This window comes from Heterocephalus glaber, unplaced genomic scaffold (genome assembly GCF_053883595.1).
Source record: "Heterocephalus glaber isolate CG9 unplaced genomic scaffold, H.glaber_assembly_v1.0 deba00001452, whole genome shotgun sequence".
NCBI lineage: Eukaryota > Metazoa > Chordata > Mammalia > Rodentia > Bathyergidae > Heterocephalus > Heterocephalus glaber.
Genome location: NW_028258302.1, coordinates 1,381,993 through 1,406,736, shown reverse-complemented (window position 1 = coordinate 1,406,736; position 24,744 = coordinate 1,381,993). Strand labels below are relative to the sequence as shown.

The window sequence follows — 24,744 nt, the reverse complement described above, 5'->3', positions numbered from 1 at the left end:
GCTTGGCTGAGTGGAAGAAGGAAGGCGACCGCTTCCCAGACGAAGTGGAGTTTTAGTTGCATCTTGCAGGACATGTAGAAGTTCTCCGAGAAGAGGAAGAGAAGACAGGAAGATGAATTTGTACAAGAAGACTTGTTGGTGAGAAAGACTGAATGTGTCACAGGAACATGGGGAGTTTCATGAGACTGTGTTTGGAGTGAGGAGAAAGGCATAAGGCTGCACAATGCACAGGGACATTGGGGCCAGATCTCAAAAAACTAGGAGTACCTTGCTGGGCATTTAAACTTGATCTAGTAGGTGGACAGTTCTTACTTGTCAGAACAGCAGAGTCACCTGGGTCTCACCCTGAAATATTCTGAGGCAGTATTTCTGACTCAGGCCTGTGGGAATCAGCTCACTCCCAGAACTAGGAATAAGTTTAGTTAGTTTCACCCAATTCATGCAGCCCCCCTCTCTACACCCATGTGTCCAGGGATGTCCCTGAACCAAATCAGAGCCCAAGAAAAGTAAGGAGACTTTTTGGGGGGTATTCCTAAGAAAAAGAAGTGACCCTCCCTTTTCTGTCATGGCTACAAGAGAGACTCCCTTTTGTGGGATGTTACAGAGAGGGACAGGGAGTCCATTAGTAGAATGGTGGTCGGCTCAGAATGGAAGCCTGAACATGGCACTGCAGAGCTCAGAGCAGATCCAGGGAGAGAACCTGGCTCCATTCCTGGTGATTGAGCCACCTGAAGTCAAGGAACAGTAAGCTCATTTTCATTCACTCATTCATTTATTTCTCCAATGTATACTGACCGTTTACTATGTGTGTGTAGAGATAGTTCTAGAAATAATTTGAGTTGAGTTAGGTTTTCCATAACCATAATCCAAATCTAACCTTAACCTAACCCTTAGTCATAAACTAGAACTCTAACCTTTTTCCAGAGAAGAGCTTTTATTGGCCAGAAACAAAGGGCTGACTACTCAAGCTGTCTGGGTCAAATGGGTATTAATATAAGAATATTCATGGCAAGCTGAACATAGTGGCGCACCCCTGTAACCCCAGCACTCTGGGAGACTGAGGCAGGAGGATCCCAAGTTTGAAAGCAGCCTGGGCAATTTAGCAACTTAGTGAGATTCTATCTCAAATTAAAAATAAATAATTTTTTTAAAAGGGCTGGGCATGTAGCTCAATGCAAAGGCCCTGGGCTCAATCCCCAGTACCACTAAAAACAAAAACAAAAACAACCAAAATCAGAATAAGCATGGTACACAAACTGAAATCCCAAAGTATTATGAAGAACTTATTAATTAGTGATGGGCCTCATGAGGTCAAGACAGAGGGGACCCCTAATGTTAAGGAATTCAATTCCTCCCTCATTAGCAGATGTCTAATGCATCTGTGACCTAATGTCACATGTACTAAATGTCAAAAATCCCAACAAGAAGATCTTTAAATGATTCATCCCATAGACAATTTCTGTGACCACATTTAAAGATATTTAGTAGGGAATCTCCCTTGTACAAACACTGTAATCCACATATATAGATTCTAAATAGTTTATTGGGTAACTTTAATAAATGCTTTCAGGTATATAGTGTTAGAACTTCATTAAAATTTTGAGCAATTTTCCAGTTTAAAGTGATAACTATATACTTTCCACTTTCTGGCTGAACTTCTCAGGGTCAGTCTTTTTCATTTTTGGTCATTACATTGGGTGTATGATAGTTTTTTTTGGTACTGGGGATCAAACTTGGGACCTTGTGGTCTCGAGGCAGGCATAGGATCACTGAGCTAAATCCCCAGCCCCATAGTAGTTCTTTATTGTGGTTCAAGTTTGCATTTGACTAATGACTAATGATGTTAAGAATCTTTTTATTTACCCATTGGCCACTCATATATCTTCTGTGGTGAAGCATCTGTTCAAATCATTTGTCTCTTTGAAAAATTGGCTGTTTTCTTATTATGGAGCTATATGAGTTCTTTATAAATTCTGAATAAAAGTCCTTATCTGCTATGCATTTTACAAATGTTTTCACCCCTCTGTGACTTGTCTTTTTATTTTTGTAATGTGACTTTCAAATATCAGTTTTTCATTCTGAAAAACTCTAATTGATCAATTTATTTTAATGTAATAGAAGTAGATATGAATAAAGAAAATATAAAAAGCACACTTCTTACATACATGAAAAAATAAAACAAAATAGAGAATAACAATAGTCAATACACTGTGTGCAATAATCATAAAAGAATGGCCAAAATGTTACTCAGAGAATAAGTCATAGACAAAATAGACTCTCTCTTATAATCATTTTTTTTTTACTGGTTTCTGCCTTTTTTTGTCTGCTTTGAAACTGGGTCTTTGCTTGGCCCAGTCCTATTGTGATGTTGCCTTACATCATTGTTTTATTGTGTGACAGCTGTCCTTCAGCATCATGGGGATAGATTCCAGACCCTCTGGGCCACCTACATACATAGATGATCAAGTCCCTTCTACACAATGGCATAGCACCACATTCACATATGACAGTGCACATTTCCCATTTACTTTAAACCAGTTCTAGACTACTTGTAATACCCAAGACATTGTAAATGCTGTGTAAATAGTTGTTATACTATACTGTTGAGGAAATAATGACAAGAAAATGTCTGTATATGTTCAGTCATGATGTAATTTTTTCCTGAATATTTTTGATCGGCGGATAGTAGAGTCTGTAGATGTAGAACACATAGCTATGGAGGTCCAACATGTTTTAGGATATACAGCAACATTCCAGCTGGGAGAACCCAGCTGCATGTTGTGAGCAACCCTATGGAGAGTTCCATGTGGTGAGGATTGGCATGGTTGACAGCAGCTCTGCCAACAACTGGATTACAACCTCTTGAGAGATCCTGAGCCAGAAACACCCGGCTATGCTGCTCTTCAACTCCTGGTCTAAGGAAACTGAGGTAATAAATGCTTGTTTTAAATCACTAAGTTTCACTTAGGAAGCTGAGGCAGGCGGATTCCAAGTTTGAGGTTAGCCTGGGCTACAAACTGGGCTAGATTATGTAGAAAGGCCCTGTTAAAAACAAATCAGTTTCCAGGGCCGGGGATTTAGCTCAGTGGTTCTGTCACCTGCCTTGCAAGTGCAAGGACCTAAGTTCGATCCCTGGTACCAAAAAAAAAAAAAAATCAGTTTCCAGACACATTCAAGAAGAATCAGTCAAATTTTTTTTTTAAAGTATCATAATTGCACTATTTAGATCAAGATGCCTGGTAAAGCAAAAGCTTCCAAGAAAAAAGTCTCAACAATTTAAAAACTTCAAAAAGAAAAATTGATGATGAAGAAATGGAATTGTCAGAGAAAGAGGTTAGAAGCAAAATAAAAAGAAGTAAAAATCATCCCAAATGCATGTCTTCTGAAGAACAAACAAATCATATTAACCTAGAGCAGATAAAGATAGCATCCAACAAGAGAAAAACCTGGTAACCTCTTTCAAAGAGTGTGAGGGAGCATTTGCAAACTATGATGGAAGCAGTAATAATAGCAATTTTGAGTAATAAAATTAAAGAAAAGAACAAATTCAGTATCATCTCAACTGCCTGAAGAAAAGGTTGCTACAACTGTGTGAAACCCTGAAAGTTCCTTCCCAAAAGCTGAACTATTTAACTAATGTGACAAATCTACTGAAAATGGAAAGAGCACAAGACAGAGATAATAAAGAAGGTCTGGCATTATTGCAGGAAGAAATAGATAAAATAGTACAGACTACGGAATCAGTGACTGGGAATATTCAGAGTCTAAAAAACAAAATTGAAATTCTGGCACATGAGATAGAGGAAGAGGAGGAAAAGGCAAAAGAGATGCTTCAGCTGGATCGACGTAACATACTTTCTCTCCCAGAGCTTTCTCGGCGCAGTCTGAAAGCACTCACACTGCAGAAAGAAGTTTTGATGTTAATTCCAAACCAGAATGTTCTTCTAAAAGACTTGGGTGTTCTTCATAATTCATCCCAGATGAAGAACATGTCAGTGTTCATCGAAGAAGCCTGTAAGAAACTAAATGCCTCTTAGAGAATTTTTAAATATTGTTTCCTATTAATTTAATGTTTATAAATGTGTGAAACTGTTAACCTATGATGTATTTTTTTTTTTTTTTTTTTTTGGTACCGGGGATTGAACTCAGATCCTTGCACTTTCGAGGCAGGCGGCATAACCACTGAGCTAAATCCCCGGCCCATGTTAACCTATGATGTTACAGAGGCTGAAGCTTCTGCAGGATTTATTATCCTCTAATATGCACTTTAATATGCACCTGTGTAGGCCTATCATTAGCATCTAATGTAGTCCTGAAAACTTTAGCAGTTATGAAATCTAGAAAATCAATATTTATATTGCTGTACTGCAGTTATTTGCCTAAAACATAAGGCAGGAATAGCTATGATCTGATAGTTTATGACGGCTATTGGCAGCTCACCTGTGTTGGCACAGCGGAGTTGTGATGCTGTGACATTGTGTGTGTGAAGTGCCTATGTGCAGTGCTTACAGCATAAACACGTGAGTGTTTGTGTTCTGTAGCTGACAGCTTGCATTTTCTCTCTGCTTTCACAGAACTTGAGAAATCTCCCCAAGTGCCCCTACCCTTACCTAGCTCCCTAATCTTGTTCAATAGTTAAAGTTTTCCAGGTTCCTTCAACTTTGAAATTGGCATTAAGTTTTTATTTCATTTGTTTTAAATATTTATTTTCTGTCATCAAAGCATACTCAAGAAAATTACTAAAAAGGAATCTAAGCACATTTATTCCCTTAAAACCAACTCCCTCCCCCAAAAAAACTGTTTTGAGAAGACCCCGTGCGTGAGAACCAGCCACCAAAGATAGAAGGTACTGAGAGACCAAAGAAAGCAGACAGCCAGGCATGGTGGTGCCCACCTGTAATCCTAGCACTTGGGAGGCTGAGTCAGGAGGATCTCTGCAAATTCAAGGACAGCCTGGGCTACCTAGTGAGTTCAAGCCCAGCCTGAACTACATAATGAGACCCTGTCTCAAACAAAACCAAAGAAGCTGACAAATTTGGGATTACCAAAATGTGTCTCTTGGACAGCAGCAAGATAGGCAGATTCTTGTACCCTAGATTTCAGCAGTAGGAAGAAGGGGATTATATGCTAAGCCAGACAAAGTGACCAATAGCCAATTAGAATGTATGATGCTAAGCTTTTATATATAAATACATTATTACTTAAATATATCAAAAATCATTTGTAATAAAAAATCATTTGTAAGTTATTTGTAAAATAAAATAGTTATAATTTTTAAAAAATCAGTTTCCAATTGTTTATTGCTAGTATATAGAATGTAATTGAATTTTAAAATACTGACATATCTTGTGACCTTACTAAACTCATTTATTTCTCACGGGAGAAATTTATCTTGGTAATTCTAGGAGAGGTCAGTAATTTTTGTTTTTTAGAAGTCTATAATTTTGAGATGTTAAGAAATTAGTCTGATGTTCCCCAGCACCCAGCTAGTGAGTATTCTCCACCTTCTTTTCTGCAGCACATTTTGAGAAACAAAGCTCTTGCAAATTGTCTGTGGTCTTTCCCTTCCGATGCGAGAGAAACACTGGGACCACCAGCAACAGCAGAACACAGGCCTTTCCTTTCACAGCGCAACGTGAACACAACTTCCTGACTACTTCTGAGTTTGTTTTACCTCACTGTTGGCTACTAACTCACTTTTCTTTTAATTTCTCAGCTCAGGAACTGATACCAACAGGCTCCGATCTCTGGACTTCTCTATATCATGACTTCTTTGCTTCCATTTTCCTACCTTGTTTTTCTCCCTGTGTTGGAGAAGGAGAAATGGGAAGGTCAGAGGGGCTTTCTTTCTGGATGTAGGTTCTGAGGCCTCTCAGCATGTCGAAGCACTGGTCTTTGAGGTATCCTTTTCTGAGCCCCCACGCCTGCTCCCCACAGACTAGTCTGGATCATAGTTACCAGCTACTCCTGAGCCTTGCCTGCCTCCACAGGGCTTCAGTGTCGGTTTCTCTGCCCCTCAAGACCACTGTGGGAGCTGGAGTGGCTATGCATACTGGGACCAAGTACTAGGGAGCAAGGGAAAAAGCACAGGAAAATTGGAAGGCCTACTGTACTTACATTTTCCTCCGCATTAACCCACTATGTTAACTTAGCCAACTCACTTAGTCTCTCTGGATCACAACCTCCTCACTTGGCGAAGGCCCGGATTGCAGTGGATGGTGAGGAAAATAATGCCAGTGAGTAAAAGTGTTCAGTCCTATAAATGGGGTTTGGATTTCTCTCACTGGTTGAATGAGGAGTAGGTAACAAAGCCACCCTCAAGGGCTAGAGACTAAGGGTTGGAGGTCGGCATGAGAGGGGTCCATTGCAGGGCCTGCCTCATCATCCTCCTTTCAAGGAAAATGACTCTGTCCACAACTCCCACATCCAAGTAGGTACATTTGGACTGTGAATCCTTGTCCTCTGCTATAATATGAATATTTCTGTCAAAATTTCGTACATTGAAACCCTAATCCCCAGGAAATAGTATTGGGTGGTGGGGCCTCTGGCAGGTGATTAGGTTGTGAACGCATGAGGGCATGATTGGGATCCATGCCCTTATAAAATAGACTCCAGAATGTTCCTTCTACCATGAGAGGACACAGCAAGAAAATGCTGTCTGTGACCCAGAAAATATACCTGCAGTAGGCACTGCACCTGCCTTGATCTTGGACTTCCCAGCTTCCAGACTATGAGCAATAATTATCTTTTGTTTATGAGCCATCTAGTCAAGCAGCCTGAACAGACTAAGACATCCTCTATGGACAGAACCAATTGTACAAAGGGAGGAGCTGACCGAAGGGCTGCCTGACAAGCAGTGATGTGGAGGGAAAAGATGAGATGGGCCCAACCAGACTCTCACCCTTAGGAACTTGAATTGGGAAAACAAGGTAGGAAAATGGAAGCAAAGAAGTCATGATATAGAGAAGTCCAGCGATCGGAGCCTGTTGGTATCAGTTCCTGAGCTGAGAAATTAAAAGAAAAGTGAGTTAGTAGCCAACAGTGAGGTAAAACAAACTCAGAAGTAGTCAGGAAGTTGTGTTCACGTTGCGCTGTGAAAGGAAAGGCCTGTGTTCTGCTGTTGCTGGTGGTCCCAGTGTTTCTCTCGCATCGGAAGGGAAAGACCACAGACAATTTGCAAGAGCTTTGTTTCTCAAAACGTGCTGCAGAAAAGAAGGTGGAGAATACTCACTAGCTGGGTGCTGGGGAACATCAGACTAATTTCTTAACATCTCAAAATTATAGACTTCTAAAAAACAAAAATTACTGACTTCTCCTAGAATTACCAAGATAAATTTCTCCCGTGAGAAATAAATGAGTTTAGTAAGGTCACAAAATATGTCAGTATTTTAAAATTCAATTACATTCTATATACTAGCAATAAACAACTGGAAACTGATTTTTTTTAACAGGGCCTTTCTACATAATCTAGCCCAGTTTGTAGCCCAGGCTAGCCTCAAACTTGGAATCCTCCTGCCTCAGCTTCCTAAGTGAAACTTAGTGATTTAAAACAAGCATTTATTACCTCAGTTTCCTTAGACCAGGAGTTGAAGAGCAGCATAGCCGGGTATTTCTGGCTCAGGATCTCTCAAGAGGTTGTAATCCAGTTGTTGGCAGAGCTGCTGTCAACCATGCCAATCCTCACCACATGGAACTCTCCATAGGGTTGCTCACAACATGCAGCTGGGTTCTCCCAGCTGGAATGTTGCTATATATCCTAAAACACATTGGGCTTCCATAGCTATGTGTTCTACATCTATGGAGTCAACTATCTGTGGATCAAAAATATTCAGGAAAAAATTACATCATGACTGAACATATACAGACATTTTCTTGTCATTATTTCCTCAACAGTACAGTATAACAACTATTTACACAGCATTTACAATGTCTTGGGTATTACAAGTAGTCTAGAGCTGGTTTAAAGTTCCGTTATCTACCTCACCAGATCCATTTCCTCAAAAGAGGAACAGAATTGCTTTTAGTCTTCTTCCTGAGAAGACTAAATTCACATCTCAGGAAGAAAGAAGTCTGTCAACATGGCCGGACAGACTGCAGTCACACAGCATTGTCGCCTATTCCAGTCCCATGGAGAATCATTTACAAGTCATTGCCCATTCTTTAGGCCCAGGAGACTTTGTCTCAGCCCACTGTATGTTCTCTCAGTCCATCAAATTCCCCCTAAAAATTATTTTTATTCCCCTACAATTGTCTATATCCACCATCCTCTCACCCTTTTAGGTAAAGGTTAGTTTTTATATAAATTTTTGAATCTTGTTTGGACTAATGGGTACTCACACCCCCTGTGATTTTCCTCTGTGCTGTGATTTTTTTTCCCCTTTCAATGTTAATAAATTTGTATGCCTTTTCTTCTATTTAATCCATCTTTGTCAGTTTATTCCAGCAAACCTTCAGAGGGTGAAGGGGAAATTTCCCTTTGTGCCTACACAGGCACCCCATCCCACCAGGAGCAGTCTTTGGGGCTGTGTGGGTGTCTGGGGCTTAGGTCCAGGTTCTGCTAGGAAATGAGCGGTACACAGGCAGGGGGCTGCCTGATTTGGAACCAGAGCCGATAGACCTATGTCCTATGGCTACTGTAACAAATTACCACAAACTGTGTGGCTTAAAACAACAGATGTGTATTTGCTCTCAGTTCTTGAGTACAAAAATCTGAAGACAAGTGTTGGCAAGGTTTTATTTCCTTCTAAGACTCTGGGGGTAAAATGTGTTGTTTGCCTCTTCTAGCTTCTGGTGGCTGCAGGTGCTCCCTCCCTGGCCTCTGGCCACATCATTCCAACCTCTGCCTCTGTCTTCTTCTCTTCTCTTCTGGGTATGCGTGTCTTCTCCTTTTTCTTCTGTCTCTCTCTTCTCTCATATAGGGATGTTTGTGACAGCATTTAGAGCCAACTTGGACAAGTCAAGAAAAGCTCCTCTCCTTAAAATCCTTAATCACAGCTTTTGGCATGTGAGTTAAGAAAGGTTTCAGAGATTTGATGTGGGTATCTTCAGAGATGCCACTGTTGACTTACCACAGACCTTAGTGCCCCACACCACTGCCCTCCGTACAATTGCCTTTGGTCTGTGAGGGAAGGCAGCAGGTCAAGATTCTTTCCTCATTTCATCTTGGGAGCAGAGGGGAAACTCGAGGTGGAGGAGAGAGAGAGACAGGGGGAGAGAGGAGGGACAGATGAGAAGAGAGAGGGAGAAGGACAGGGACAGGGAGGAGAGACTATGAGGAGCATGAGAATACAGACCTACTTTTATGTGCTCATTGAATCATCTCAACCGGACATCAGAAAGCAGGGATTAGTGTCATGAATGGGGTCTGAGGAGGTTCCCAGAGAGGAGATGGGGACCTCGATTCACCCCACCCACTGGGTAGACTGTAGGTTCACTGACTTGATAGAGAATTTTCAAGATGCGCCAGTAAGAGAAGCATAAATAGGTTTATTAGGCAAAATTTTACAAATGCACACTCAAAATAGGGTATGAGCTCTCAAGAGAGGTACATTATGGTCTGAAGCTGGGTGATTTATGTAGTTTTATACAGTATGTGTTCAAGACAGGTGATCTAGGATGTGTATTCCCACACTCTGTCAGGTTACCCACTTGATGGGCTACGTTAGAATGCAAACCAGTTACCTATGCTTGAAGTGTACACTTCCCACTAATACTGCAGCTCCCTTGAGGATGGGGCTCTGTGGGAGGAAGGGCAATTTACACGTGTGAAACCCAGAGCCCAGTGTATAGGCAAGTTAGAATTTAAAAAAATATATTTTTTGGAAGGGAAAAAGGCTTGAGTTTTTCCTAAAAGCACAATTTTAAAAAGTAAGGTTGTTCTTTGTCTCCTTTCTACCTATCTTTATTTCTTTTATCTTGTCTCATTTGTATTCCTACATTACAGGTGAGGAAACTGAGGCTCATAGATGAAGTCACTTGCCCAAGTAACTCACCCTGCTAATGTGTGTCAGGGTGAAGATTGAAAGCCAGGTTGGCTCAGCTCTGCAGTCTCTACTGATTCCACTGTCCTGAGCTCTGCTGGAAAATCCACAGCAAAGGTTCCTATGTGTACTGCTGTCATTGCCTCCGCCTTCCACAGTACATATATATACAAAGTAGCACCCTGAGTAGTATTCAACAGTAGCACCCTGCCTTTGGCACTCAAGGACCCCCCAGTCCCCACACTGGCACCTAGCACTCATGGCCCTCATGTTTCTTGGGGAAGGAAATCACTGGAGGGAGAAAGACAGGGATCCCAAGGCTGGGCTTCCCTCATCTGCACTGGGCAGAGCCATGATGGGGAAAGAGGATGGTCTGAGAGGAAGGCCTCGCCCTTCTCCCCTGGGAATTAGGAGACTTCACTAGGGGTCCAAGCGAGCCAGCCTCTATGAGTGATCTCAGGTCAGCTATTTCACATTCTGGGCCTCACTTTCCTCATCTGTCAAGTAGGAAGATTCAGTGAGTCAGTAAGATAATGTTCGAGTTCTGAGCCTCAGTGATTTAAAATATTGTCAAAATGACAAAAGCCCTCATATTTGCACAACTCTCTTTGGTTAACAAAATGTTTCCACTCATCACTCACCATTCAACAAATATTGACTTCCACTGACATGTGATTTACCATGTGTTGGACAATGATGGACAATGGTGGGCACAGAGAGATGAAGGAGATCAGCTTCTCCCCTGGAGGAGCTGCTAGCACAGGGATCCAGCTAGATGTAAAGGGAGGGGTGGGGAAGAGTGTATAGAGGGGCAGTGCTTCATAAGATCCAAATCTATAAAGCAAAGATGGCCAGGCCCATCTGCAGTCCAGGTCTTTGTCTTTTGACTCAAGTGTAAGGCATAGGTCTACAGGCCACAGGCTTTCAGTGTAGGGGCTGCTGGGATGGAAAGGAGTTCTCAGCATGGTGGGGAGGGGACCACCTCAATACACTCACTCTGGATGATCAATAAGCTTCCACCTGTGGATGTCAGGCTCACCTGAGAGCTTTCCAGCCCCTGAGGGGACTGTACCTGACCACACCAGGGTCAGAGCAGTCATCATCTGCAACAAGTCCCAGCCTGAACATGCAGAGGGATGTCTATCCAAATGAATTCACGGCCTCAGACATTCATTCATTCACTCATCTACTTTTTCATCTATTCATTTGTTTTCTCTCAGCCTGGTGCCTGCATCTGTGTATGAGACTTTTTCAGTGGCCTGATCACCCTCAGGGCAGAGGTTTGGTTTCACTCCTCTCTAGTTAACCCAGAGGAGACAGTGGCAAGCTATGTGCACCTCAGGAATGGGGCTTTGGGGTAGGTGGAAAGGTAGGGCCCCTTTCCTCAGGTCTGCTGGTAAGCTCCATAGCAGTTCAGAAAGGCAGAACTGAGGGGCCCAGGTCACAGCCATCGGCCAGCCAGGTACCTTACTCTCCTGGTGAGGAAATGGAGCCAGCCACCATCCTCTTACCCCACCCCTCTCCTGCTGGAAGAGGAGGAAGTCTTTCAGCTCCCTGTTCTCTGGCTGCAAAGCTTACCCTGGGTAGCCCTCTGGCCTGAATTGGGCAGCTCTGGTGGGCGGTGGGGGCCTCTGAGCAATGGCTTGGGCTGTGGGGCCACCGGGAAGGCAGCTGCTCCTAGGCAGAGGACATTCCCTTCCAAAGCGGCTTTGTCCTCCTCCTACAACTGCCCCTGGATTGCCCTTAGCAGAGGACAAAGGGCCCGGGACCAAAAGAGTGAGCCGGGGGGAGGGAAGGGGATGATGGATCCCGAGGACTTTGTTCTCCAGCTCCCCTTGACAGTTAGATCTCTTGGGTGGCTGGTGGGGAGCAACCCGCCGGCACGAGCGTGGGCTCAGGCGTAGACGCCATCAGCAGGTCTACACAGCGCGTGGGTTGATACCATGTCTTTGGGGGGACTACGAGCACCTAAGATGGCATTCCTTGGGCAGGGGGACATACAGTGATGTCGACAGGCAGGGCTTTGGTTGCCCCCTAACCTCCTCAGCGCCACCCCTGCCCCTTCCTGGAGAGCGACAAGACTGCTTCTAAATCTTGTGTTAAGAGCCGCTCCGAAACCAGTCCACCCAGGTAGTCTCCTCGTGCCTCCTAGACGAGACTGCCTGGAGCGCAGATCAGTCACCCGGACGTTCAAGGAGACCGAATTCCGCCAGAGGCCTGGAGCGCGGTCCCGTTCCCACACCGGGTGTCTGTGTGTTGGGGGTGCGGGCGGGACGAGAGCCAGTACAGCCCTCCCTCCGCCGCTTAACGCGGAGCTGTCTTTCTACGACTCCCCGCACGACCCGGGGCCACGCCTGGGCCTCGGCCACCTGGTCTGTAAGACGGGGTGGGGGTGGGGTGGGGGGCGCGCTTTCGCGGGGCCCTGGGGCGGCCGATCCCGCCCTTTGATCCCCCACCCCTCCGCCCCTCCGCCTCTCCGCCCCTCCGCCCCTCCGCCTCTCCGCCTCAGCCCGACCCCCACCCCGCAGCTTGCGGGCGGGACCCACCCCGGCATGCGGCCCACACTGGCCGCTTTGTTACCTGCCCCGGCGCGCAGAGCTACGAGCGCTACGTGCAGCCGGCTGCGGGCGGGGGGCGCCGGGCCTCTGCTCCCTTCTCCGCCCCCTCCTCACACGGCCTGGCAGAGGATGCAGCCACCTCCAGCCCGATCTTTGTGAAACTCGGCTGTGGAGGGCCTAGCCTAGCTTTGGTCTTTTGGGGTCTCGGCCCTGGGCCCCCTCTCCCGCTTCACGTCCTGTCCCTTCGCTTGCGTTCCACCCTCGTGGACTGCTCGGCCACCCTCAAAGGAGCCGCACTTCACTTTTCATTCTGGGTTCACGCCACCCTCGGCCTGCCAAGTCCCTTTTCCTCCACCTGCCATTCCCTGATAAATTCGCATCCAAAGGCACAGGTCAAAGACGGTTATAGGAAGTGTCCCCTGCCTCGATTTTAGTTACTGTCCTGGGGTGGCCTCTGCTTTGGTCACTCTTTTCTCCCCTCACGGTCCAGGGTGGGGTCAGCAGCACGCTGGCACGGACCGGATGGCCATATAAACGTCTACTGTGGGGGTGAAGCGGGCCCTAAAGCTCAGTGCAGCCTGGAGTCCTGCCCTCTGCCCCAACTGTCAGAGTTTCCCCTTCAGTCCCAAACACTGCCTAGGGACCCCTGTGTGTGCTGAGTCCCTTCATTTCCTCAGCTGTACCCTCAGGACCTCTGGCCCCCTAGCTTCGCCCAAGCTGTTCCTTCCTCCTGTTACACACTCTGCAGCCCCAAGGGCAGTGCACCTCACTGGAATTCCAAGGCCCAGCTCTCTTGGAGAAGCCAGGCTTGGTCCAGGGGCTTTATGGTGATCTGTGCGCCTATTTGTGCCAGAATGCCCTACATGTATTGCCGCATTTCTCCTGGATGCAGCCCTGCAGGTGGTGAGGTGACAGACTGTGAGCTTCTGGCCTGGCATTTCAGCTGGATTCCAAAAAGACATCAGCCATCAGAAGACGTCAGAGACAGGTTCTTTCTTACACACACACACACACACACACACACACACACACACACACACACGCTGTTCCCTTTCTCTTCCAGACCTCTCCGGAGGCCAACTGAACCCCTCATCGTCTCCCAGCTCTCTCCCCTTTTCAGGCCTGAGCAGGGTGGAGTGGGATTCCTAAACTAGGGTTAGGTCAGCCTGGTCCCTTGTGGCTTTGGGCCTCCATGAAGAATTTCGAGGGAGGATGTGCAAGGCATGGGGAGAGGTGGGGAGAGGCACAAGAATGTGGGGCTCTGGGAGGGAAAGTATCAAAAGGTGGAGAGGGCGGTGAAAGATGACTTTCCCAGGGCCCTAGGAAGCAGGGGCCAGTTTGAATGACAAAGCTTCCCTGGAGAGCAAAGGAAAGCCCTGGAGGATGGGAAAGGGGTAGGAGGAGGGTCAGAAGGGCGGGGAGGAAGCTGCCCGTGGGCTCCCATCTGCAGCGGCCTTTCAAGTCCCCTTAAACCCCTAACAATGAGAGGAACTGACCAGTGGACCAAATGGGCAAAGGACGATTAACATAGTTCACTGAAGAAACACAAAAAACCTTATGAAAACATTAGAAGTCCCAAAGTACAAATGAAAAGGAGATTCTGGTTTTTCCTCTCTATAGAACTGGTCAAAACAATAATAGGGAAAACACCAGATGCTGGTAAGGTGTGGGGGGAATTAAGTGACCGTCTCACTGCTGAGGAGGTAAATTGTGGGGCAGCTCAGCAGGACCATTTCACAGTCCATACAAAAGGCTTTACAAGAGATATGCTTTGATTGAACACTCTTATTTGGGAGGTGCCTCTTAAATTCAAGAGGATTTATCCCAGTCTTATTTATAACTGGGAAAAACTGGTAATTATATAAATATCCAATGAAAAAGAATTGGGTAACTAGATTTTGCAACATTTGTAGATGGAAGGCTATGCAGAAATTAAATGTCATGCTGCTGAAGAATATTAAATACGTGGGGAAATAACCAAGCTAGTAGGTGAAGAGAGGAAGTTATAAAACAGCATGACTCTCGTTTTATACATTGTCTCTATAAATGTGTATATCTACTGGGCAGAGTGCTAAACCGTGAGGTAAGTTTACCTCATTCAGGCTCTCATTCAAGCTTCACAGCAGCCCAAAGAATCTAGCAACTCCATCAGGGGGAAAAACAAGCAAGCAAACAAAAAAGTGCAAGGAAATTCACCAAAACACTAACAGCAAAGGGAATGAACATGTGTTTTTAATCTTTTTCTTTACACTGTTCTAATCTTTTCCCAATTTTCTTTGATAAAAACATGTAAAAATTTGCAATCACAAAAGTCATTTGTTCAAAAGCGTCTTCAGGTGCCCATTTGGGGTGTTGGTTTTCCCTTTGTGTTAATTAACTGGGGCTTCCCAGCAATGTCCCACAGGATGGGTGGCTGGAACAACAGAAATGTATCGGCTCACAGTTCTGGGACCTTGGAGTCTGAGATCGAGGTGTTGGCGGGCTTGTTTCCTTCTGAGGGCTGTGGGGAAGGAAGGGTCTGTCCAGGTCTCTTTCCTTGATTCTGGTAGCATGGGAGTTCTTTGCTTTTTTTTTCTTGTCTCTTCATATCTTTTTTCCTCTATGCCTGTTGCTTTTGTGTCCAAATTTCCCTTTTTTATAACGACACCAGTCATACTGGATTAGGGCCCACTCTAATGATCTCATTTTTACTTGATTGCCTCTACAAAGATCCTATCTCCAAATCACATCCCATTCTGAGGTGTGAGGGGTTAGCACCGCTGATCGGGAATGTTCCCTCTGACATGAGTGTGGCAGAGAGGTGGGGGCAGTGGGCACTTTATAGGGGTGGGAGTTTATGTTGCTGGACATTCTGGGTCCCCCTGGACTTGCCTTACTATGTGACCTTGGGTGGTTGCTCGACTCTTTTGGCTACCTTTTCCTCCTTTGTACACTGGGGCTGGTATTACTTACCTTCCAGGGTTGCAGCGAGTGAAGTAATGTGAAAAATGCCTTCTGCCTGACCTGGGATAAGTCATTCTTAGGGAGTGGCTTCTTTTCTCCTGTGCTCCTTTTTAACAGGAATGGCAGGAAGAGCACTGGCCTAGGGACAGTCACATAGAAGAGGGTGCAAGTTCGAGTCTTGTCTCTAGCTTCATGGTTCCTGTGAGTTTCAGTGTCCTCGTTTGTGAGATGGGAAAAGTGATCTGCTCCCACTGAGTTAGTGTGGATTCCTACATGTACGGGGACTCAGCAATGCCACAGCAGGGGCTGAACAAAGACTAGCTGGAAGATAGATAAGATCGGAAAAGCTTATGTAGGTAAGGCTGTTACAGAAGACAGGAGGCAACTGAAAACATCAGCTTGATGGGTCTAAGTTAGGTGTCCTCTCCTTCAGGAAGTTTTCTTTGAACCTCATGTCCTGGATTAGACTCTCCCTACCTCACCCTGGCCTCCCACAGTCTCCTGTGCTGCCCTGTATTTGTCTCTTTTTATACTCTACCATAACTACTTCTGTAGGAGCGGAGAACACTCCCTGAAGGAAGAGACCACCACTACTGCAGGCCTGCTAGAATAGCAAATATGAACAAAAATAGTAAAATCCAATGCTGGCAGTGTTGCAGAGAACCTTGCAAATGTAGTAGTGAGATAAATCAACACAAACTTTCTAGAGAACTATTTGGCAGTGCTTAATAAGAGCCACGTATGCCAGGGATATAGCTCAGTGATGCTGCGCCTGCCTGGCAAGCAAAAGGTCCTGAGTTCAGGACAGGTAGAAAACCATCATGTAGTGTAAGCAGTGTGACAAAGTAAGTGAGGAAAGTGTATTTAGAGGGGATGATTCCCTGGTAATCTCCCAGAAGAACTTCTTGCAAGAGCAGATCCCTGAGCTGGCTTTTGGTGGAGAGTAGTGAGAAGCAGAAGGAACAACTTAGATGAAGGTAGGGAGGATTGGGAAGTAGCAAATTGCAAGTGTGGCTAGAAAGTAGGAGGTTTGTGGAGCTGCTAGAAGACTGGAGACTATGGCAGAAGACAGATCATAAAATTCCAGCTTGCTTTACTGACCAGGGTTTGAGAAGCCAGTTGAGATCCATAAAGCAAGAGGATCGTCTTTGTAATTGAAGAAAATTGTGATATCAAAGTTTGGAGAATGGACTTCAGAAGCCAGCAAACAGCAAGACCTGGTGGGAGCCTGTGGTAGGGTGTAGATAAGATGTGACAACAAGGCCTGAGGATGGTGAGAAGGAGGAAAGGTCAGGACTATCTATGAGTCAGAAGAGACAGACAGCTCCTAGCAATTGAGGGAATGCTGGAGGAGAAGCAGAGGTAGGTTTGTGGTTGGCAGTGCCAATCACTGAATTTCGGAGACATAAAGTGAATCTGATTTTGAGTCTGTTGGGTTTGAAGTGCTATGGAACATCCAGCTGGTCAATACAGCAGGCAGCTGGATATATGAATCTGGAGTCAGCACAGACCACTGGACAGATTAGGTTGGAAGTTGTAGACTGGAGGCCAAGAATTGGAGCCCAAGATTGTCAGCACTTATGATGCAAAAGTTTAGTCAGGGAGAAGTACTTTGAGAACACTTGCTGTATAGGACTGGAGGAACAACAAGCACCCTGGAAAGGCTCTTGAGAAAGATCCAAGAAGTGGCATACCAGGAAAGAACCATCTTACAGAAGCCCAGAGAGGAGAGTTAAATGAGAGTGAGAGCAACAGAATAAAAAAATCCCTGATGGTGGCCTCAGTGACTGTCCCTACTTGCTTCTGGACAAAGGACTTCCCTGGGCACCCTGCTTCCTCATCCGGGGACTCTGAGGAACCCTCCAACTATCTGTGTGTCCCTCAGTAACCTCAATACCTTTCTGGGTCTCTGTGTCTTCCTCCATCCAAGGGGCATGATAGTTCAGCTGCCCTCCAGCAGTATTTGGTGCTTCAGATGAGAAACTGATGAGTGCTTTATAAGCTGCCCAATGAGTGATCTCTGAGTCAGCCCTTTTAAGTCTCAAGCTCCTCCACCAAAGGCTTGGTTGGTTATGTTTTCTCTTGTCTTTGGTGGTTCCTTGGCTCACATTTCTCTCCTCCAGCTATACCTCTGTTCTGACTCGTTGAATGGCCCACTCTTGGTCTGTGGCTGGCCCATCCTGGGGCTCATTGAATCATCCATTGAGCCCTGATTTTTTATTTATTTTTGTACTGGGGATCGAACTCAGGACCTCGCTCTTTCGAGGTAGGCATGGTACCACTGAGCTATTTCCCCAGCCCTTAGTCCTGATTTTTTGATGGTGACTCTGTTCTGGGGTCAGATTCTCACTTCATTTCTTATAAATCTTTAAGATCTACCATATTTTAAACAGGAACAAAAATCCCTCTTCTGCTCCGAGCATCCATCCATCTGCATTCCTTTTTAACCTTTGTCTCTTAATCCTCAACAATATGGTTTCCATTCTTACTTTTCTACTGAAACTCTTTGTAGAAGAGTAAAATTGTAGTGGGTTGAGAGCAGTGTCCCCAAAATGATATGTTCAAGTCCTCATCTATGGAACCTGTGAATGTGATCTGAGCTGGGAAAAAAGAGTCTTTGTAGATGTAATTAAGTTAAGGATCTCAGATGAGATTATCCGGGATTTAGAGGGGGCCCTAGATACAATGACAGGTATATTTATAAGAGCAAGTCAGAGGGAAACTGGAGACTGAGACACAGAGGGGAGGGTCACACGTATACAGATGCAGAGATGAGTTGTACAGCTACAGACCAAGGGGCCTCAAGGATTGCCAGCAGCTGCTAGAAGCTAGGAGAAAGGCATGGAACAGAGTCTCCCTCAGAGCTTCAGAAGGAGCCAGCCCTGCTCACACCTTGATTTCAGACATCTGCCATTCATTCAGAACCGTAAGAAAACACAGTTTTTAAAAAAATTAATTTTATTGGTGCATTTAGAAAACACATTTTTGTTGTTGTAAGCCACCTGCTTTGTGGTAATTTATTATAGCTGCCCTAAAAAACAAATAATAATGATAGCAGCTAATATTTCTGGAGCACCTAGCCTGTGACAGGTTTAATTCTAAATGCTTTATATGTATTACTTCATTTAATTCTGGCACATAGTAATAAAAGGATATCTATGTAACTGGTCACTGAGGTGTTGCTGTGTCTTTGGCATTTAAAATTGAACCTCAACAAGCAGTATGATTTATTATTTTTCTCTTTTACAGAAGCTTACGGGGAAAAAAAACTTACATAATTTGCCCAGGGTCATCCAGTAAATAGTGGTGGAGCCAGTATTCCAACGCTAGTAACTTCTGTGAATTCTCTTTAAGTGCTTTGCACTGCTTCTGAGGCCACTGGTAGAGGGTAAACTGACACAGGGCTGGGTTTTGCGCAGCCGGAGAGATGGAAGGGGTCAAGAGATGGGTGAGTTTGGGGCAAATTCTCTGGTATTTGGTAGTAGGGTCGGTCTTGGCTGGAGGGGTTGAGAGACAAGGAGGAGATGATTGGAGAACTTGATAACCTCATGGAGCAGGCACTCCTGGAGCCAGAGTGACAGAAAACTGTGATCCTGGGACTGGGAAATGATAAGGTTGTAGCAAATAACCAGTGGAACAAAGGCTGACAGGAGAGTTTTGTCAATGGATTCAACTAGGTCGAGGGAGCTGGAGAACAAAGGTCATACCAAAAAGAAGAGGTAAACTGCTCCCTTTGAAGTTCAAAGAGTTGAGCAATCACTCCTTGTGCTTTTCTTAAAAGAACGAAAAGGATTTGAGCAGATTCTTGAAAAATAGGTGGGCGATGACAGAAGTAGGAAGGCATTCAAGTGAAGGGCACAGAAAGCACTAGGAACATAGTTTTAAGCTGGCTAGAGTTAAAAGTGCATGAAATGGTGTGATGGGAATGCCACTTTGGAAGTGTCCTGATTTGGGTACCTTGCAAAGCAGATGCTGACTCAGAGATGTAGGCACAAGCACTTCATTTGAGAGCGTTTTCCCAGGAAGCACAGTGAAAGAGTTACTGCTTGGGTAACTCACTCCCACTGGGAATACCCTAAAAGACTGGGTCAAACACCTTCCAGAATTGTCCCATAGAGGGCAAGGAAATTGGATTACTTGTCTGCTGACACCTGTAGGTACCACAACGATTGAGGATTGTTTACAGGGGTATTAACAACCTGGCTATGCAACACTGCCCAGGTGGGTGAGCTACCTCCTGCAGCTGGTGAATGCACTTGTGCAGAGAGATGTGACTACTCAAGGTAGCAAAACATCTGTGTGTACAGAAACACTCACTAGATCTGGAGGAGGCTTTTGGAAAGAGATAAGCTGTTATGGGCAGGGTACTAATCCCCTTGTTAGAGAAAGAAAAGCTGAGAAGGATTCATGGAAGCTCAGCAGTCCCTACTTGAGATTTAGCATTTATTTCTCTGCAGTAGAAAGCTCCAGAATGTGCTGCAGGGGAGGAGTGTTGAGAGACATGTAGGAGATGCTGGGCTGAGGCTGTGCAGCAGGGAAGTGGGAAGATGGGCAGGGAAGATGGCCTGGTAAAAGCCCATGGCAGAGTTTGAGGGGACAGAATTTGGCAACTGATTGGATCTGTTGGATCTGTTGGGGGGGAAAGGAGGGGAAAGTAGAGGATACCAAGAGCAGGGTGCATTTTTGGCAGGCACAAGGAACATCTCCAGGACACATCTTGTTTAGGAAGCATCAGAATGGTGAAGCCAGTGAGGAAAGCTGTATGCTGAGCAGACCAGGAAACCTTTTCTGAGCGTTAGTAGGATTTTCCCTACACTAGATTGCCTTAAAAATAATAGAGAAAGCTGTGTGGAGATATAAGCCAAATGGTCCTGGGGCATTTTGCCCCTGCATAGAAAGGCCTGTCAATGCTTTCTCATTTGGATCTGGACTCTGATTTGGGAACAGACTTGTAGCTGGATCACCTAGGAAGAGAAATTCTAAAGCACTATGAAGCATTTCAATTTGGGACATTCATTTGCAGCTGGAAATGGAGAATGGACTTTCAGACTAGACATCTGTTCTGTCTAGGATTCCTTCACTTCAGTCCTTCCCCATTGCTTATTTTTATTTATTTATTTTTATTTTTTATTTTTGGTACCGAGGATTAAACTCGGGTCCTTGTGCTTGCAAGGCAGGTGACAGAACCACTGAGCTAAATCCCTGGCCCAGTCCTTCCCCATTGTTATTCGGGGTTTGAACTGCGCTGGAAAGACAACTGCTTTATATACTCTGCAGTTCAATGAATTTGTAACAACTGAATCTACCAAAGGATTTAACACTGAGAAAATGAAGGTGACATTAGGAAATTTTAAAACAGTGACTTTTCACTTCTGGGATGTAGGTGGTCAGGGCCAAGGCCACTGTGGAAGTCACATATCAGATGGACAGACAATATTGTACTGGACTCTGTTGATGTTGAAAGAATGGAAGAAGACAAAACTGAACTTCATAAAATGACTAAGATATCCAAAAGTTAAGAAGTCCCTGTACTTACAGTTGCTAATAAGACCTGAGGAACTCACTGTTTCTTGCAGAAATTGAGAAATTGTTAGCAGTGGATGAGCTGAGTCATTAACTCCTTGGCATCTGCATCCTATCCATGAAAGCATAGGAGAGGGGACTAAAGGAAGAACTTGCAAAACTGTACGATGTGTTAATTAAAGAAAGAAAAATGTTGCAGTAACAGAAAAAGAAGAGATGAGTATCAGTACCTTCTCATGAATGTGTGGAGTAGGTTTTCTCTAGTCTGATTTTGAAAAATGGAAGAATGTCTACAGCCTAGTTGGCCAGTCTACCCTCCTGGATGCAATGAAATTAAAGCTTTGATTTATTGAAAAATCCGATGCCTAGCTCTGTTGCCTTGTGGAAGATGAATAAATGTGGTGTTTCTTAGAGTGGTCTCTTCGCCTTACCCCCCAGTTTTTTGATACTATCATTTTAGAAAGCCCAGAAAGGTCAGTAAATTGATCAGAAACAATTGTGGAAATCTGACATGAAGTTAGTGAAATAAAACTTTTTTTGTGGGGGGAGGGTGCTGGGAATTGAACCAGGGCCTTGGACATGCTAGGCAAACCCTCAACCACTGAGCTACACCCCTATCCCCTAGGGAAATAAAACTTTTTTTTTTTTTTGTACCGGGGATGGGAAATAAAACTTTGAAGAGTGTCTGCCTAGTGTTTTGTGTTTATATCTTTTTTGGGGGAGACTTTGCAAAGAAATTGCATATAAGGCTTTGTATATTAAGGTAAAATGCCAATGAACGGAAATGTTAAGATAGATTAATACACAAAGAGTTATATTGCTAACACTGAGATAAGGAAGAAGTGCTTTTCTAAAGTTTTGGCCAAAATTTTTTTTAGTATTTTCTGGAATCAAATGATTTAATGCTATCTCTTAATTCTAGACAGCATTTAATTAAGTTGGTCTAATTTTAATAAAAATAAAGTATTTGAGGTATACTTAAGTGCAAAAAAGAAGCTGATTTTTAAAGTACCTACTGTGTGTTGTGTACTTTATCTACATTGTCACAGTTCTATTATTATCCCCACTTTATAAGTGAGGAAATAAGGACTCAGAGAAACTGACCTCTGGGCAAAACGTTACTCAGCCGGTAAGTAGAGATCAGATGTTTTTGACAAAGTCCTTTCTCTCTGCTTTATATACTTGCACATGCCACATGGCCTTGGGAAAATTGATAAAATTCCAGCCACAGGCCTAGGTGAATGACCAGCACTTTAGGCTTCCAAATTATGTTCACTCATGACTATAAGAGTCCTTGAGAGAACCTGAAGGGTCAGGGACAGACAGTATCTCTATTTCACAGCTGAGGAGGCTGAGGTATGGAGCTATTTTGCCAAATTTCTACCATGGGTCCCTGCCTCTGGTCCTGAAACTGCCTTCTCCAATGTGACTTATTCTGCATGCATATGTCGATAGGGCAGCCAAAGACAGCTGGAGGAGGAGAACTGAGAGTCTAAGCAAGGACAGTGGCCAGGAGAAGGAGGAGCGAATGGCATAATCTCCAGCTATGTCCCTGGTGGGCATGACCTCTCCCTCCTGCACTCTTATGGTCCTTGGTTAGTCCTCTGCTGACCCTGATGATTTTTTCCCCTTGGTTATTACAGGAACTGAGTCTCTTTGCGTGATACCCCTTTATGGACTTGAAGCTCTTAAGGAGAGAGATTTTATCTGATTTATCTCTATATCCCCAATCCATAGCACAGAATAGGTACTCAGTGAGTACTTGATGATAAAGATAATGATGACAGCATCCATTAATTGGGTGTTTAATCTGTGTCAGACATGGTAGGAGGCCCTTTTCGTATCTGATCTCACAGCATCACAGGTATATTAAAACATTTTGGTTGCAGGTGATAAAACTAAATTCAGATTGACTTAAGAAAAAAGATGTATAGTACTCAGTGGAAAGTTCCATGGTCAATCCAGCTCTAGATTTATTTGGGCCTAGGCAACTTATACAGTGTTTCTCTCCAAAGTTTGGCTTGATTTCCTCCGTATTGCCATTTCTTTTAAACAATACACCTTGTGCTTAGCAGTTCTAGCAGGATGGAGCATCTCTTCCTAGTACATCTGGCGAGGGACCCAAGGCAAACCTCCAGTGGGTCTGCTTGGGTGGGTGCCCACTTCCAGACCTGTTGTATGGCCAGAGTGATTGAATCTGCTAACTGGCCATGCTTAAATTAAATATCCAGCCCTGAAGTCAAGGGAAGGGGTCAGCCTCCTCAAACATAAAAGAAAGTCAGAGGCTGTCATTGTCCAGACATTGGGCAGAAAAAAAAAAGAGGCATCTTCTATAATAGGTATTCCTGTTCCCAGATAAAGAAACTGAGGCTCAGCAAACAGGAGTGACTTACAAAAGCATAACAGCCAGTAAGTGGTATGGCAGGATTTAATCCAGATGTCTTTTTCTACAGCTTGTGTTCCTCCAGGGCAGCAGATGGGTTTCCCTACTTATGACCCAGTCCTTAGCCCATAATGGGTCCTCTGTTCCACTCAAAGTGTGGCCAGTGGGTCGTGCTGATCTGCAAACTCTTCCTCACTAGTTCTTAGTGAGTTAAGTACCAAAATTCAGGACAATTTTTAGAAGTATATTATAGTGACTTGACATTGCCTTAACATCTAAGGGGTATGATAGAAAAAGTTAGGTTTGACATGAGTTGTAAATAATCTGAGAAGCACTGCTCTGTTTGGTTATGTCTAGAATGAAGGCATGAACCGTGGGCTTGCAAAGGAAACCATGGAGGAGCTTCCAGTGGAGCATTCTCCCCAGGGAGGCAGAATGCCCATACTGTCAGTCAGACAGTGGTTCTGTCACTTGGCCAGCCAAGACAACTTCCTAGGAACCCCACCCCTAGAACAGGTTGCTGCAGCTAGAAAGGCAGGCAGGAAGGCTCAGGCCCAAGCAGCTCCTTTGCCCAGGGCCTCTTGGTTCTAGTCCAGCTGGATTCTGGCTGATTCTCTACCCAGAGCTCATGGGCACCTGACACTCTCAGCCAGGGAACCACCCCCTCATGCTTCCACACTGTGTGCTAGAGGGAAGATGATGGCTGACACAGGCCATCCTTGAAAAGCCATCCTAAAACCAGACAGTTTTGTTTTAAACTGAGGTGAAAGGTCAGCTCCTGGGGCAGGTTGCCACCTCCTGTCTTGACACTGGGCTTCCTTGAGTTGGCTCCAGGGTCATGGCATGTCTCCTACCTTGCCCCCTCCCTGGTTGGACACTCCTTGATGCTGGGATCATGGGTCAACAGAGCAGTTCCAGGCACGAGCATTTCTCAAAGCCAAGATGACTCAGGGTGGCAAGTGTGAACCAGAGAAGAGGCCCCGAAGCCAGTTCAGGCCTTCCTGGGGGTGAGGGGCTTAGTGATCCCGAAGCATGCAGGCGATGCTTCCCCTTGCCTGTTCTGTCATGCTTGTTGCCAAGAAAAAGGCCTTGATCCCTGGAGTAAGCCCAATTCTGATGTTTTGCTGAGTAACTTTGGGCTGTTCACAGGCCCTCTGTATCTCATTACTGCATTTGGAGATGCACAGAACACCCGCCTCACAGCTGATTCTCAAGGTGAACTGAGCCAGTGCTGTGACCTTGTATGCACAGGCCCCGGAGCATGGGAGTGCAGACCAGAATGTTCTCTCCTACCTTCCAGGCAGCTGGGGTAGCTGGTGAGAAGCCTGGCCTGATTCTTGCTGAGGTTCATTTACTA

At 44.9% G+C, this 24,744-nt stretch overlaps 2 pseudogenes; both read left to right on the top strand.

Annotated features, from left to right (window-relative positions):
* Nucleotides 1–3,232: 3,232 nt before the first annotated feature.
* Nucleotides 3,233–4,037, top strand: LOC101698635 (centromere protein Q pseudogene; annotated as a pseudogene).
* Nucleotides 4,038–12,121: 8,084 nt separating this feature from the next.
* LOC101699001 (ADP-ribosylation factor-like protein 4A) lies at nucleotides 12,122–21,845 on the top strand (annotated as a pseudogene).
* Nucleotides 21,846–24,744: the final 2,899 nt, after the last annotated feature.